The sequence below is a fragment of the Lichenostomus cassidix genome, chromosome 5 (genome assembly GCF_008360975.1).
Source record: "Lichenostomus cassidix isolate B80296 chromosome 5, HeHo_3.0, whole genome shotgun sequence".
In the NCBI taxonomy this organism is placed as follows: Eukaryota; Metazoa; Chordata; class Aves; order Passeriformes; family Meliphagidae; genus Lichenostomus; species Lichenostomus cassidix.
In genome coordinates, this window is record NC_139486.1 from 50,628,403 (window position 1) to 50,644,942 (window position 16,540).

Below are 16,540 nucleotides of genomic sequence, written 5' to 3' on the forward strand. Positions count from 1 at the left end.
TCCCCTAATAACATTTCAAATTACTGAACAGTGTTTGGAAAAAAATCATACCTACTATTCAGAAACCTGTGCTGCAATCAGCTACACGAGATATACAGCATTCTGTAATTAGTGCACACCTTTCAGACTTGGCTAATTACCTCTTATGAATTAAAAATGTTCCTCCCTCCCCCGCCACTATACTTGAGAGGGGAAAAAAAAAGGGAAGAAAAGATAAGATAAGCTATATACTTCTAAGGTAACTGAAAATTCAGTAAGATAATGTCACTGATGTGGTTATTTCCAGGTGAACATCAGGTTATTCAACCCAGGTGAATTTAATGACTCTGGACAGGTCGTGCAATGAATTTTCCTATAAATCACTTATAATTGCAAACATAAAAATTAAAAACCAGTCTGAAGAGAGAGATAACACAGTATAAATGATGGAAAGCAGTAACCTACAGATAGTGGTGCTGCTGTTTTAATTGAGGCCATTCTGATGTGAAGCTTTCGAACCTCATGGGGACAGCACTAGGATGAGGAGTCCAGGTTCTCTAACCTGCAAGAGCTTTTAAATGACTACACATGGTTAACAAATATGTTTTTAATATGGTGACATAAAAACTTCAGAGTTTAACCTCTCTTATAGAATGTTCTATGTCTCAGAATGACCAAGCTCACCTTGTCTTTCCACACTTTCTCCCCAGTATCCAATATCAGCTGGCTGTTACTGCCGTGCTGAGCCATGGATTAGAAGATTTGCTTGCACTAGGTACCCAAATCAGTATTTTGAATGACACAGAGCACTTCAGATTCCAAATTCCCTGGGTGGCATCCACCATTTTTTACATCTCTGAGTGTTGCTCATATCAACACCACCATGACCTAGTCATAAACAACCTGGATCAGTGGGAGACTTGTTCCCCAGCTTATAGCAGTGCTGAAGTCTCCAGTTCAGTGATGGAGAGAGCGAGCCCACCAGCTCTGCCTGCCCATGCCATGCTTTGGAGCACAAGAGCTTACCTCATTTGTAGGTGTTAAAACACAAAAGCTGGCACAACACCTCCAGCCCTGCCCTGCAGCTCCACAGTGCTCCTGGAAGCTGTCACTGCACAACCCACACAGGGCCGGGATGACAAACAGGAAAAAGACAAAGGGCACTGCTATTACTTGGAATAACAATTGAAAAATACAGCTGTTCTCAAAATACAGCTGCTCTCACTGGAAAAGGTAGGGTGATAGGGTCTGTTCTCGTCCCTTTACCTGCGAAGGGCCTGAAGCAAAGAGCTGCACATGCAGCAAAAGGAGTCCAAATATCCTCTGACCTAGTGTAAATATGTTTCATCACCTTCTAGCAGGGAACCCAGTCTTATTCATGGATGTCATCTAATGAATCAATCCTGCCCTTTTAAAAATGTCTGCTTTAATTTATCACCTCTTTAGAGTTTTAAAAGATTTTCATGCCTTTTATTTTAGACCAAAGCTTTAAGGAAGGTTACCTGCAGCAGAAAAGAGACATTGAAAACCATATGACAGATTTTCAGAATTTGAGATGACTTGAACTTAAATCTAGGAGCCAAACTCATCTGCTTTGTCCTGTGTAAAGTTTTGAGCCAAGATTAAATCCAGGCTTTTACTGGTCATAATTTAGATAACACTGAAAATTTCAAACATTATCCATTTTTATCAGATTTTGGCTCCAGATGAAAGAAACCTTGCAGGTACAATCATACAGCCAAATGACTAACTGCCACCCTTTGTGCCTGTTAATTATTTCTGGCCACAGTATTCTGTGGATAATGGAGCATGGACACATGATGGCTTTTCTTTTTCTTTTTTTTTCCCCTTCCCCCTCTTCCCCCCGCCCCCTTTATTTTTTTTCAAATTTGGCTTCTGGATCAACATTTTGAGAAATCAACATTTGTTTTGTTAGAAGTAAAGGGATAATCAGTCTGGAAGACCTTGGGTTGTTTTGTATAGGTATTCAATATTTGCTGCTCCCAAAGACTTTTAGTTAGAAATGGGAGAGCAACCACAATTATGAAATCAGGCCCAAACTGCTTCAAAATTAATCACTTCAAAAATCCAGAAACCATTAAACAAATATAGACATGATGTTGGGGGGAGGGAGGGTGAGGGAAGGAGTTTCATCCCTGGGAAAAAACCCCACAAACTCCTTGTCCCAAGCCATTATATTTTATGTTATTTTTAACTTCTTCCTACTTGCCATGGGACAGAGGTATTGAAATCTCTCCATGGTATCACATTAATATAAAATCATTCTGCTTTTTTTCTCATGTGATAGTGAAGTGTAGTCACGTTAGCACATTTCATTGTAAGTTAGTAAAAACAAACGTTAATATGACCTGATACTAATCCACCATGACAGAAAATTCCTAATACGATAAAACTTTCATATCATATTAGTAGAAAAAAGTCAGTTCCTGCCTGTTCCAGGTCACTTTCAATGTTGCCTTTGAGCATAAAGTAATGACAAGCATTTGTCTATCTGCAAAAAGGGTCCCTAGCTCTGTTCAATGGAAAATAAAATTATATTCAAATGTGCCTTCTTTTCTTTTTCTCTGTGTGACTTAGCCCATTGCAGCAGAGCCCTCAAATACATGATCTGAATTAGCCTTCATTTCTAGGCTTGAATTCTGAGATGCTCAGAGCAATCTCTCTTTAAAAGGCTGTTTCCTGATATTGAAATTACAACAGCTGCAAAGGTAAATATTCACTCCAGCTTGGCTCCTCTACTTGTTTTCATGACCAGTCTATGGCAGGAAATAATCAACAATGGGCAGCATGGTCAGTGAGTCCCTCAGAGCCAGGCAGACAAATACATTTTTTTCTCTGCAAGAACTCGGTAGAGGTCTGGATGAAGCAGAGCCAAGTCACAGCTGGCTCCAGAGCAGCTTTCCATGGGGCAGATCCTGGAGGCTTTGTAGGCCAACCTCCATACCTGTTACCCCAGCTGGTTTGAATGCTGCCATCAGGTCTTCAACTTGCCTGTAATTTATTACAAAAGCTTAAACTCTGATCGCCCATGTTTGTCATCTCTGGGATACCTTTGCTTGTTTGAACCAGGATTTAATGACCAATCATCCTTTCTGTAGTACCAGAGTTGTAAATCCAATCTGTCTAAGTAAGATGATAGGTACCAACTAAATAAGATTTCACACATAAAGCAGAAAGTGCTTCTCAGGACTTGGGCATTTCCCAGAAACTGATGCATGACTTGAAAGAAACACCACCAAGTTATTACAAAGCTTTGCAAAATCTCTGATTGAGCTGAGTCTAAGTCATAATTAAATCCATTTTCTTTGTCCCTGGTGAGCCAAGTGAGTAGCACTTGGGTCATTCTGTCACCTAATGTAAACGCAGGAGGATCTCAATTTAAATCCAGATCTCTATAGCAATTTCCAAAAACCTAAGGTCTGTTTTTCTTGCTGTAGTCACTTTTCCAGTGCACTCTGATTACCCTGGACTGTAAAAACAACTGTATCACCAGGTAATCTCTAGAGCTGCAAATTCTGAGATTCCTTGCATAGGTTTCACAATTCACACGTTAAAGTTAGCATTACAGAGATTTAAATTTTTCAACACAAAGGTTAATTTTATCAACTGAAACACACTCAAACAACAACAAAATCATCTACTCAGTTTTCTTCCAGAAAATGAGAGGAACAATGGGTTCAATTTAAGCTGCAGTGGAACAGTACTGAAGACAGGTCACACAAGGGATCAGGATGTTCTACAGAACATCTCGCAAGTCAAACAGTGTAATACTTACTTCAGTTTGTTCTTCAGCTCTGATTATTAGATACAATTCTGTGTTGAAGATGCTAAAAAAAGCTCCAAAACCTTTGAGTAACTTGACTGTTCAGCTTTAGAAGGAAAAAAGAGAAGAAAACTGTTGTTCTGGTGGGGAATGGCCAGGTCACTATAACTAAAAAAAAAAAAAAAGTAATTTTCAGTTATATTGTTGCCTGTGAAACATTACAAGTGCAAAATGTAATTATCTTAATGCTATTTTTGATATCATATCATCAAATTACGCTGAGTCCCTACTGTGACACTTATATCAGGGTAAGAATTATCCTGTTGTGAGTGTCGATCCCAGGGGAAAATGAGGCAGCACAAATGGCTGTGATTCTTGAGCAATTAGCTGCTCCAAGGCTGCAGATACTCTTATTTAAAAGATACTCATGGAATGTTTAACCTGTAAACATCTTGAACATTTACCTCCTATTTGTTTTTTCAGTAATTAAGCCTCCAGGGGATCATCCTATGTAAAAAGCATTTCTTGCTTATTTTGCCACCCATTTTTCTTTTTAATCATGAGAAAATCCCTTTCTGCTATTAAGATACACACCGTGAAATTTGGAATTGTTTGTAATAACGACGTCTTTCCATTAGTACTAATACCCTAATGCCACAGGAGAACCATGTAATGTGCTGAAGGATTATATAACTTCACGTTGAGCAAAACTAAATTACAAGTTTCAATCACCTTTGGGAGTAATTTTTTCAGTTTTCAAAGTTCTGTAAGAATTACTGAGGGAAGAAAGAAATATTGATCATTGCAACTAATTTCAGATCTTAAGCATTCACTCTGAAGCCAGAGGCACTGGCCTGAAAGAGCCAGAAGTACAGAGCACTGCGTTAGGCAAAGGCTCCCTTAACACATTCTGCTGTGGCCATCGAAAGTATGCCCAGCTCTTCAAGGAAACTTGATACACACAGCAAGAGGAAAAGGATGTAATATTAGTGCAATAGTACCATTTCAGCATCAAATTATTCAGTAATCTCTATAGCCTCACTTCAAATTTTGAAGTTCATGAGGTTATATTCTGCAATCAAAATTCTGGAGGAATGTAAGCCTGGAAGTGTTCTGTTAATCAGCACAAGCAAAAGCCAGCCAGACCTGTAACAAAAAGTAAAACCACATAAAAATACAATTTACAATCAAAAGCATTTTCACCTCTAAGCACAAAAGGAAAAATTAACACATTCTCAAAAGAATCCAAAAATCTCTCTTTTAGGCATAGGCAATAACTTTTTTGTTACATTAATTTACAAACAAAATACAACTCCATAAAAACATCAACTTATAATTAGGTGCTTTAAAAAAAAAAACAAATCAGCCCTTCTCCTTGTAAAAAAAAAAAAAAATCAGGTTAATGACTTTTAAAATATCAGCTCAACATCTTCAAACTTCTGATACAATTCTGCAAACAGCCATACTTTCAAATTAAACAAAATAACAAGTATTATAATACTTCCATCATTTTAATGTACCACTGAAACAAACTGAAAGTATATGCTTTGGGATGTGTGGAAATTAATGATTTGTTAAATGCTTTATGTGCTACATGCAAGACTCACAATATTACCCTTATACATGCCAGGTTATTCTACCATCTTTTATTGTGATTTCCTTCCTTCACTTACAGTTGCCACACAACTAGACTTTTTCCTGTTTAATAAGCACTGATTTTTCTTATATAATTAACTCCTTAGCAAATGTTATGTTCTGTTTGAAAATAGCAACCAAAAGATTTTCTTTACAGTAGTTTAAAAGCATTGAAATACGTTGGCAAATGTAATAAGCTCTGTTCCACCTGTTGAGAATTTTAAATCCAGGCTTTGGGCTGCTGTTTTTAACTACTTTTGTGTCACTACAGCTGCCACAGAGCTCCGTGCTGCTCGTGTGAAGCACACCATGGAAGGACAAGGCTGCCTTGTAACATATAGATGAATACTGTACATACATACAAAACCCACTTGTTTTTTTCTCCTGGCAGGAAAAGGCTGTTGTTAAATAAAAAATACTTGAAAACAGCAGATATACAAAACAATGCACAATTCTGACATCTGTTGAAACATTTGTGCATTCATTCCTACACTTGCTAATGGCATCAAACTCTCATGGGTCCTATATAATACAACAAAGAGTTATGAAGAAGAACAGATTTTTCTTGATACCAAGACCACCATATAAACAGGTAGCTTTCACTGCACTATATTTTTCCACTCAGTGTATTAAAGGCTTCATATTAATTCTTTCATATGAATTCTGGCATCACTGGCAATAAAAATATAGGTTCAAATGCTCATTTAGCGATCAGTGGAGTTAACTTAGCCTACACTGGCAGAGGAAACAGGATGATTAAGTGAAAAATTACTCATTATAATGCAAGCCTTTGAAACAGTGCATACCTGCAAATATCAATAATACTGCCAGTTGCATTTAGCATACCAAGATTTGTGCAAGGCCATGTTTAAACTGCACTCAAAGTGAAAAGATAATAGTGTTTGAGAATTATCCAAACATTAACAAAAAATATGGAAAACTATCACAAATAGGCATGAGATACCTACATCTTGCAGTTTAAATTGTCTGAAAAGATCTGCAGTGAAGACACACATCTCAACTTTCTCGAATTAGAAAGAAAACAGATCTGTTGCTCATGCATTTTCTATATTGCCCAGATTGACAATGACTTCCTTGTATGGAACAAGGAGCAGTCAAGAAATATAAAGCAGTCAGCCTATTCTGGTCACTAAGACAATGTTGCTCACACTTAATCTCTGTTAATGAGATTGGTGACAGGCAAATTCACAATTCTGAAAATAAATTACCTAAACATCCATTAAATTAAGATTCCATTATTCCAGAAACCTATAAAGCAAAAATGTTTAGGATGCAGCGACAAACAACTGGATTTTAACTGTCAAGATTTTAGAGGGCAATGTCTTAATTTCCTCAAAATTAGTACTAAGTGCTACATGGATTTTTTTTTCCTGGTCTTTCTCTTGCTGCTTGATATTTCTTTTCTAGGTATCATCTCATTATCTTCCATTACACTCTTCTGATATAGAATCTCTATTTTTAGATGAGACCAAAATTAAAACGAGAAAGTGCATTTCATGTGAATTGTCTGCCTAACAATCACCAATATAAATGCAACTAAGCAGTAGAAGGAAAAAATGCTCACACCAGAACTGGTCTCATCTTTAATATTTGCTGGGAAAGACGATAGAGTTTAAAAAGCAAGGACATACAGGAGAGACCCACACACATTACTCTGGCACTCAGATCTCTTATTCTCATTTTCTAACCCCTGAAAATGATGAAGACATTATTATTTACAGGAAGTATTTTGGTGCAGTCACTCCCCCAGATCAGCCAAACTTTCTCTTTGAAGAAATCAGTATGATCAAATAGAGGGGTTTTTTTTTCCCTTTTGGGAACTACCCCATAAATCCAAGTGTAACCACAATAATTAGTTGTAATGAACCTTGTGTGCTAGGGGGACATTCAAATAAAAATGGGACAAATCTTGTAAGAAACAGAATCCTTTCGAATATCTCATGATACCCTTTTTATGATACAGTCTACTTCAAAATGAGATAAGTAAGTAATGCTTCTAAAAGTATCATTACAATTTCATCACTAAGATACAGATTAAAAGAAAACAAAATGCTTTGCAGCAGGCTGCAAAAGAACTAAAATAAAACTTAAAGCCTCCCTGACTAAATAATGCTTCCTTTGTACTTAACATGCATTCCTAACAAACACAGAGAAGAAAAAGCACTCATGCAAAATACTGAAATGACCTTAAAAACAGCTTTATGATAGATAAAAAGAGAAAAAGATGTCATATAAAGCAACTGCAGTTGAGGGTAATTTAGAAAGGAGGAATATATTTCTATACAAAGTTGAGTATAAATATTTATCAGATGCATAGATGGTCTAAAGATATTAAGAAAAATAATGAAAAATTACCATTTCATTGTCATATAGTTCTTGCAAATACATGCTGGGATAATGCTTCAACTATAATAAAACTGCTCATTATCTGGAGATGCAGTAACAGGAGAACAAACATCATTTATATCACTGAGAACAATTCTGTGGAGGCAGCGAAGGACTACAGGAACAGATTCCTTTTTGATATTTGATGTTTATGTAGTTTGATTGAATTGGAATGATTAAAATCATTTCATTAGAAGCTGTACATGGAACTTCTTTGCAAAAGAATTGTTTATCTATTTGTTCAAATTCACAATACCCAGACTGGTAGTAGTACAGAATCATTTTTGGGGCAGAGGAAAAGAAAATCAGGAGAGGATAGTTGTGTTTCTCTGCAGCTGACCACAACATATTTGATTTAGTATTTGTCACATGAGCAGAATATTGGATGTACTGCTCAGGATGCAGTGCTCTCCAGCTCTCACCACTAATCCTAAAGGGATTCCTCTATTTCCACTACTCCATAGGTACACACTGTGTGCTGTAGCTCCCATCTATAAGCCACACTCCAGGTTACTAATGGCAGTCTAATGCTAAAACAATACAAGTCTAATTTTTCCAAAAGACAATGAGTGTAATTTCTTAAGTAACGTGGATTTTTTTCCCCTGCAAATAAGACTTAAAATAAAGATGTGCATGATAGTAAAAAACCTGCTTAATAACAGTTTCTTCTCTTTAAAGGCTTATAGAGATTCTCTATTCTCCATAGTCATCTTACATTATCCTGGGAAAGCATTCTTTTCTCTAAGTAATAAGGATAAGAGCAGCAATGTGAAGCAATTTACTCGAGAAGGGCTGGTAGCTGGTCTGAATCAAAAGCTCAGAATTCCTGGATGCCATTGCTGCACTTCTCTCCATAATCTGGTGCTGCCTTTGCTGTAATAATCTCCCAGCAGCGTTTGTATTAATTATTTGGAAGCTGAAGCATCCAAAGAGCTCAGCCAGGCCTGCTACAGCAGTTAATATGCACACACAGAAAGAGAGTATCAATATCAAGAATATCTTACACAACAAAAGAGCCCTTTTAAAATTAAAAATAAACAAAAAACAACAAAGGGAAGGAAAAGGCAATAATCTAAAGTGCAAAATGAACAGTGCATGAAAAGGCTAACTGTTATTTCCACCCTGTGATAAAATTCACAGCACTTAAATGCTGGGTTTACTACAGTAATACAAAATTACTTTAGGAAACTTTGCTAATTTAAGTTCTTCCTATTTTTTTTGTGCAATACAAAGTAATTTTAACTTTTTTATATACAAAGCTATAGGATTAAAAATAGTTGTATATTCTGTTTTGTATCAAATATTTTTCTGGTTTTGTAAAAATAGAATTTCTCTTGTTTCCTGGCAGTGCCTTTCTTTTTATTTTGTTTTCAAGAGATACCAGTAGAAGAACTTAACTTTTATAATATTTATTTTTATATATATATCCATATTAATTTGCAAGATTACTGTTTATAGTCTTCACATTTTTTTCAGATCTATCAGCATTATTTTCATTTAGGACCATCAAAATAGTTTGCTTTTGGACTCCCACAGATTCACACTGTCAATTAAAGATTGATCAACACTATGTAATACAGGTCGTGCTGGTTTTGGTTGGGGTAGGGTTAATTTTCTTCAGAGTAACTACTGTGGGCTACATTTTGGATTTGTGCTGAAAACAGGGATGTTTTCAGCGCTGCTTACACAGAGTCAAGGCTTTTTCTGCTCTTCACCCCACCAGCATGGAGGCTGGGGGTGCACAAGGACATGGGAGGGGACAGAGCCAGGACAGCTGACCCCAACTGACCTCAGGGATATCCCAGACCATCTGGTGTCATGCTCAGCATATAAAGCTGGGGGAAGGAAAAGGTGGGATGGTTAGAGTGATGGAGTCTTCCCAAGTTACACTATGTGTGATGGAGCCCTGCGCTCCTGGCGATGGCTGGGCACCTGCCTGCCTATGGGAAGTGAAAAAATAATTCCTTGTTCCTCTTGATTTTGCTTATTAAATGGGCTTTATCACAATCCCTGAATTTTCTCTTCTGTTGCTCTTCTGGTTTTGTCCTGCATTTTACCTTGAGGGAATGAGTGAGTGGTTGGCATGAGCTTGGTTGCTTGCTGTGCTTCACATATAAACATTTTTTATATCTGTATATAAAAATATATTTTTAGATACTATACAAAAATACAAATATATAAAAAGTATATATAATTTTTTATAGATAACATAGTAACATTATCTACTATCAGCAGAACTGCAGGTAGCATCTGTAAGCATTCACATGAAGGGAATGAAGAAACATGAAGATCCTCCATTACAGGATTGTACACAGGGAAAATTGCTAACTGACTTTGTTCACTGAACCCAAAATTAGACATGGAAAGCTAACAGGAGTATAGCGTATAACAGGTTGATTTTTAAGATTTTTGTATTTTTCTGTCAGACAAAAAAAACCCAAAAAACAAACCCAACAAACGAAACAAAAACATTCCTACCTGGAAAAATCCCATACTTCTGCCTCAACAACTATGGAGAGTTGCCCAAAAATAAAGTCTGGTATTTCGGGGTGTTGTAGATTTGCATATGCAACAAAACAAGCTTGTGAGTGAGAAGAAAAATACTTCATCTAAGAGGTCTTGCTGTCATCAGTTGCATGGATCTGAAAGAATTCACATATAATATTAAGGCCTCAGCCAGATCCAAGCATTCAAATCTAATTCAAGATTCATCTCTTGGTGTCTTCATATCACACACCTTGCTTGGCCAGAACTGGGGGAGGAAAGGGGCACACAAAAATCTCCAAGTCTGCCTCTGACACACACTCAGGACCAACTTTCTCAGCCATGTAGCTCAGCCCAGAACTGACAGATACTCTGACCCGAGTTGAGCAGAGTTCACTGAGCACGATTCTGCCTGGCACTGTCCGTTGTCAGGCTTCATTCTGCTTTCACCCCTTTCTGGGACATTTAAGAGTTGCAGGGAATTCCCCTCGGCAACAGCTGGGGAGAAGCTCTTCCTCCCAACACCCTGAGGAATGAGGGCCAAATTGGCTGCGTTTCACAGCTGAAAAAAGAAACAGCCCTTGGAGCAGATGGCAGGCAGCAAAGAGTGGTGTTGGAAACAATCTTTTAAGGCAATTTAATCCAAAAATCACAATTCCATACAGCTTTTAAGTGAGATCCTAGCTACCTGAAAAACCCTTAATGTCCTAGCAAAGAATTTTCTGATCCTTAAGCAAAATAGTGGCAAATAAGTATGTGACATCTAGAATTATTAAAAGCAAAGGTGTATCAATACAGATTAATGCCACCAGCAAAGACACAACAGAGACAGCCCCACACCACCAATGCATTTGTGCCCTCTATATGGGTATTGAAGGCAGCACCAGACTGATCTTTAGCAGAAATATAAAACTTGCAGCAAACAGTGTTCATTGAGATTGCTCTGAGAGAATATATTTTGCTGTAGGACTGAAAAGATCACATCCTCCTTGCTGGCCATAGCCCACTAGACTACAACATTCTGTGCCAAACAGCATATATCATGATATAACTATAAAAATAGATACTAAACTGATTAGTTTTGCACCATGATAAACTGGTTTATTCTGAGATTAAAATTTAAGAGTATAAACAAATGGTATTCAAAGACTGTATTGCCCAGTTTTACTCAACTTTGCTCATGCTGCTATCTGCTAGATATCATCATCATCAGGGTGCCCCTCTGCCCATTCTGCCACTTAAAATCACCCAAAAAGTACAACATCAAAAAGATTATGTTTCCTTTAAGCTGACCTTTAAAACTGAAGTTTACAATGCCCTGGTAAGAACTTAACATCTTAATTTACATAATTTCCTTCTAAATTACAAGTCATGTTTTATCAGAACAGAATGAGCCAGAGGACATGAGCAAGCTATGAGCCAGGAGCAAAACACTCAAACCTCAATGGGCCTAAAAGTTCTCACAGACAGGTTATACAATACAGGAAAACAAGAAAAAAAATTAAAAAATCATCTGCTATTGAGTTACACATGCCCTCTTACCCTTGGGGGTTACCAATCATCTTCCGCTCTTTCTCAACACTTTAAATGATTACCCTGATAAGGTGGAAAATAAAATTAACAAGTGTTGAATTGCTAGGATTGTTCATAACGTCTGGAATGATATGGCAGAACAACTTCTTGAATTAAGAAAGGTTGTTTCCTTCACTTGCTGTGTGGAAGAACAAATGAACTGAAAGTTGTTGAGTCCACTTCTAGCCCCAGCAGCATCACAGAAAATTAACATCAATCCAGAAGGAACAGAATGATGACAACTGGATTCAAAGTGCTCTGGCTGGAGGAAAGTTTCCCTCAGCATGTGTTAACACCCAGCATCCATCAAATATATTATTGTTCCTTGACAAATGTGTGAAAAGACAGAGTGGGGCCCCAGAATAGTCCAAATCTGGAAAGCACCTCATGAATTAAAACAAGGTTGTAGACTTGGTTGAAATAGTAGTAGTTAAAGACCTGTATGTGAGCATTAGGATGTATTTTCAAGGCCAGATGCTAGATTTCAGTGACTTAAAAGTATATCTCTGAGAGAAAGCCCTTTCAAAATTCTCAGGCAGAAAATACATGGCTACTGTCATATCCTCCGTGGGGCTGATTATTCTCATTTAGAACACCTTTGTACAGAAACAAAATAGAAATGAGAATATGCTTCGCACCCTTCCCAAAACACATTACATGTTGTGCTAGGAAAAAAGATTTTTTTCTCAGTATGAACTAGCCCATGATTAAAATAGACACAGCTATTACATTTTTTACATGTTTGATTCCTGAAGCAGACAAGGTCCTGCTATCACATCATGCATGCTTGATGAAACATATATACATGTCTTCTTAGCAAAGAAAGAGGCAGATTTGCTGGGCAAATCCAAGCCAGCTGCTCTAGAGCAAGCTCTGCAAATCAGGTTTCTACATTATATCTTAACTAAATCTGCATGTGATACTCCAGCTCTCTTTTGGACAGCCCTTTATCCACTTAGACACAAAAATTCAAAGAAGGAGATAAAAAAATGAAAAATGTTTAGACTTAATCCTCCATTTCCTTTTAAACACCATGATTCAATAAAAGAATTTAATACCAAAAAATCCCCCAAACTTTTATACTATCTCCACAGGCTAGAGTGCTCATCAGGGTATTATTAGGTAATTTTTCTCTGAAACCACCTCACCCCTATAAAGTGTTAGGCTCTCACACCCTGAGTAACTGCAGGCAGGAAGCAGCATGTGACACCTCATGTCCATGCTGAGCCATGTTGGCTGCTGTCAGCCAAAGGCACCACAGCAGCCACAGATAGCCCTGCAAGAACTGTCCTTCAGCATGGGAAAACAGCAAAGGCACAGCTCTGCAGCCACTGAGCCTTCCAAGGATTATTTAGGTGGCATCTCCAAAATCCTCAAGCTCTTCTGGCAAATGGCTATCAGTTGCAATCAAACTCATTTACATTACAAAGCTGCTCTCAAGGGATTACTGAAATCCCCCTGATTTCACTTATTTAATTTGGTAAGCAGATTGTGTTGCTGCAAAGTAGATTTGCAGATATGTGGATGAACTGTCACTGTGTGCAAAACACAATACTGAATATAGGCTCACAGAACAAGTGAATTTTTGTAGCTGGGCTGGTGCTGTCAAAGAGATTCACAAAGGACAAAAGTGCTGCAAATTTTGATCTCATGGTTTGGTTATGGTGGGCAGAGTTGCAGAGCACCAAACCCTTAAGCACATAAATAAAGTATCTGTGTAGTTCATCTGTGCCAGTGCCATAGTCCTGATTTCAAGGGACACTACAGTAAGGGGAAAAAAGAAAATCATATTGTATATTAATATTCATGCTTACTTATTAGGTACTTGCATCATTTGCACAGCTCCCCTGTTGGATAACATCCCTACTGCAGATACAATCCCATCTGAAGATATTTAAGAAATAAAAACACTTAGCTGGTCCACTGTGTTAGATCTTTCCTGCAGTCAGTCTAACCTCATCCAGAATTGCAAAGCACGTTTATCAGCCCTCTGAGCGCTCCTGTGAAAGCTTTCCATGTAAAAATGTCATTTGCCTTTTGTGGCGACAGCTATAAATGTGAACTATGAGTCTGAACAGGAAGTAGCATTTGATAGCACAGCTAGACCTCCTCCTCTCCTGTCACCAGCCAGCACAAATGTGAGCTGCATTAGCGGAGAGGACTGTTCTGCAGAAGGGTTCACAAGGCAAGAAGTCATCTCTCAGCTTTCACCACAGAGGATGCAATTGTAGTAGCCCTGCCTCTGACTCATCTGCCCAGCAGTAGATCCAACAGACCCGGCTGGCACAGATGGAGAAACACAAAATACATTTAAAACACACTAGGAAGCAGTTTACTGCAGAAAGGTAGAAATATGCCACAACAGAGACAGTACTTGTCAGCTGTGGCCTTGCAAAGGCAGGCTTTGACATCCTCTCAAACACAGTGCTCCTTCACAGCTCTACACAGAAAATGAGAGAATTGAGGAAATCACATATTTAACCTGTAACTCAGACAAGAATAACTCACTCTGCTCATCTTATGAAATCCAAAATTAGAAAATTTCACTTACATACACCAAGGTGCACAGAATGTACAATATCAACTCTGTTTTAGAAAGGTAAGCAGAAGAACATGACAAATTAATCATTAATTACTACAAAGGCATGTAATAGGATTTCATGCCCTTTTTAATGTTTATAAAATACAGATATATATGGGTTCTTATTATACAGCCAAGATGAATTTTGAAAGCAAGTATACCTCACCAACACAAGCAACAAGGCTCTCCACCTTCAGGACAATCTCCTGGTAACATTATTTTATTTAGTCTGATACTTCTTTGAGCCTCTTACCATCATTCCTCTTCCCTCATGCAGCATTTCTAGTTTCTGAAGAATGTAGAAACATTTTCTAGGTAAGGAAGGCCAGTACGAAGACAATAATTTTTATCCTTTGTTCTGGCAATGGGCATCTGACAGTGTGGCAACTTTTTACTAGCCTCCCTGTAATAATAACAGGGCAACGTGTAGTTCTCTGTTGTTTAAACACAATGTGCAAGCAGTTAAGCCAGGCACAGAGAAGGTTTTCAGCTTGAACTTTTCACATGTATTATAGAAAATGAGATCCCAGCAGTGGCAAACTCAGCGGGAAGGGCTGCATGGCCTCACCGCACCCATCAGTGCCACCCAGGAGTGGGGTCACTCGGCTGTCCTGTGCCACCCCTGCCACACCTGCAGCCACTGGCTAGGATGTCCAGGGCTTCACCCACCACCAGCACAACCACATTAAACCTTTCCACATTCCAATGCCTTCTTTCTCCTGCATAGATTATTCATGAAAAGCACATTACCAAAGCTTGACTTTTTCCAAGGCTGTGAAGTACCTGCAATCATAACTCGAGTTACAAGCTGTGCTGGTCATGCCAGGGCACCACATAGCCCTCACTTTCAAGGCTGAAGTAAACAGCTTGAGGAAGAAGAAAGAGCTTTGAGGATTGTGTCATACGAGCATTAATATAATGCTCACATCAGCAGCACTGTGGCTTTTTAATTTAAAGCATGTATTCCTTTGAGAATTACCATTATCTCATTTTTTTGCACTCTACCTATTATACAATTCTTTTCGGAGATCTTAACGTGACTGCCATGGCTTCTGAAAAGCAGCAATCGCAACCCCCAGCCACCACCAGCCCTTTAAAAGGGCCCAGAGGGGAAAGCCAGCGCATCAATTGTTACAGCTTTCAACGCTTTTTTTTTTTTTTTTTAAGGAAGAGTTAAGTGTTATTTTATATATTTTTTTCATGCATAATTTCAGTTATTTCTCAGTAAACATATATCCCTGGGCTCTGGCATTTCATCGCGGAAGTTTAATTGGAAGGGGGTAGGGGGGAGTGGTGCAAAAATCGGGGAGGGCAGTGTGGGAAGGTGTGGGGGCGTGGGGAGGTGGGAAAGGCTGGGAAAGGGGTGGGAAAGGTGTGGGAAATGCGTGGGAATCGGGGGGTCGCACTGACCGCGTTCCCTCCCCGCGCCCTCAGGGCCGCTCGAGCGCAGCGCCACGGCGCCCCCTGGCGGCGTCCCCGGCCGCGCGGTGCGGTGCGGTGCGGTGCGGTGCGGTGCGGTGCGGTGCGGTGCGGTGCGGTGCGGTGCGGTGCGGTGCGGTGCGGTGCGGTGCGGAGGAGGCGCAGGGAAGGAGGGATTGCGGAGGGGGGGAAGCTCCGGCCTCGCTTGATGACTACACAATGAGTAGTGATATATTTTAATTTAAACACCATAAACCTATTGAGTGCTTAATTAACTTTAACCGTCTTCAGTGGAATGAAGCCAATTTGAGGGGGTCAAAAGGAGTTGTTTCAATATCAAACACTTTTACATAGTCAATCCATTCATTCGGCCTACAGCTACTGATTAACACACAAAATTAACATGTTAGTAAAAATTCATATTCAGGTCTCTGGGGAAATTAAGATGCACATGCACAGAGCATGATTAGCACAACTATTGTTTTCCCCCAACAATATAATTTAATGGGTTTTCAGAATTACAGAAAGAGAGACTGGGTGCTGGTTTGAATTGATTATTTACCACAAAGCTTTGAAATATAGAGAAGACGGAAAACATCCTGAGCCAAGAGGGCAGTGACAGAGAAAAACAGGAGCAGAGCAAGCCCCTGCTGCAGAAGGGTAAGGTTGGAGCAAGGGAG

The 16,540-nt window shown here is 38.8% G+C and overlaps 1 long non-coding RNA gene across 5 annotated transcripts in view; it reads right to left on the reverse strand.

Moving 5' to 3' along the window:
- Positions 1–1,214: 1,214 nt before the first annotated feature.
- The window catches only part of LOC146436615 (uncharacterized), a 59,753-nt gene continuing 44,427 nt past the window's right edge, over positions 1,215–16,540 (reverse strand). For all 5 annotated transcript variants that reach the window (XR_014852923.1, XR_014852921.1, XR_014852920.1 and 2 more), the window contains 3 exons: positions 4,806–4,909; positions 3,776–3,925; positions 1,215–1,481 (listed from right to left, as the gene is read on the reverse strand). This is a non-coding gene — a long non-coding RNA (uncharacterized LOC146436615). The remainder of the gene's footprint in view (positions 1,482–3,775; positions 3,926–4,805; positions 4,910–16,540) is intronic.